We start from the raw sequence: 816 nt of genomic DNA, 5'->3' as shown, positions 1-816 counted from the left end.
GATGGCTCATATCATACTTTTAATTATGTGGCCAGTGCTCCCAGCCTCTGGAGCGTGCTCCCGTGTACATGTGCTTGTGTACTCCAGAGGCTGGGAGCTCTGATCAACTAACAGGGCTCCCAGCCCTGGGGATGAAGACTGCCAGTGCAGGGAGCAACCTGGGATCATGATCCTGGGCTTCCCCTACACCAGCAATATGGTGTGATGGGATCTCATGTACAATCTCACAATTGCACCTCCTGTCCTGCACATGTGGGATGGCAGGAACCCAAATGTTGGGACTGTGCATCAGAGCCCATCGTGCCTTCTTTTTAACACCTGTCAGTGGCCTAAGATAGTCATTCCTTATTATAACTTTTTTCCAGTCCAGGGCTTATGGATCTGTTGGTAGAAGCTAGGCAGTAGTTTCTTCAGTGAATTGAAACTCAGAAAGGAATCCTACAGAAAGTGGAAACTTGGTCATATTATGAGGCAAGAATATAAGATTATTAAATGGGCATGCAAAAAGAAAATTAGGATGGCCAAGGTATAATTTAAGAGGCAACTAGCAGGGCAATCAAAGGCGATTCTACAAGTATGTCAAAAGGAAGAGGAAGACCAAAGAGACCTTGAGTCCCTTATGGAATGTAGATGACCATCTAATTATGGATCACGCAGAAAAGGCTGAAGCATTTAATGCCTTTTTACTTCAGTCTTCACAAATAGGGGAAAATACCAAATCATGAGTACAGTGCTTGGCATGTTTAATGTAGCAAAAGAAATGCTGAAAGAAGATAAGTTTATTCATAAATCCGTTAGGGCAGAGGTAGGCAAAGT

The sequence above is a fragment of the Gavialis gangeticus genome, unplaced genomic scaffold (genome assembly GCF_001723915.1).
Source record: "Gavialis gangeticus isolate Ggan-Ray unplaced genomic scaffold, GavGan_comp1, whole genome shotgun sequence".
Taxonomy (NCBI): Eukaryota; Metazoa; Chordata; order Crocodylia; family Gavialidae; genus Gavialis; species Gavialis gangeticus.
This window is presented reverse-complemented; position numbering follows the sequence as displayed.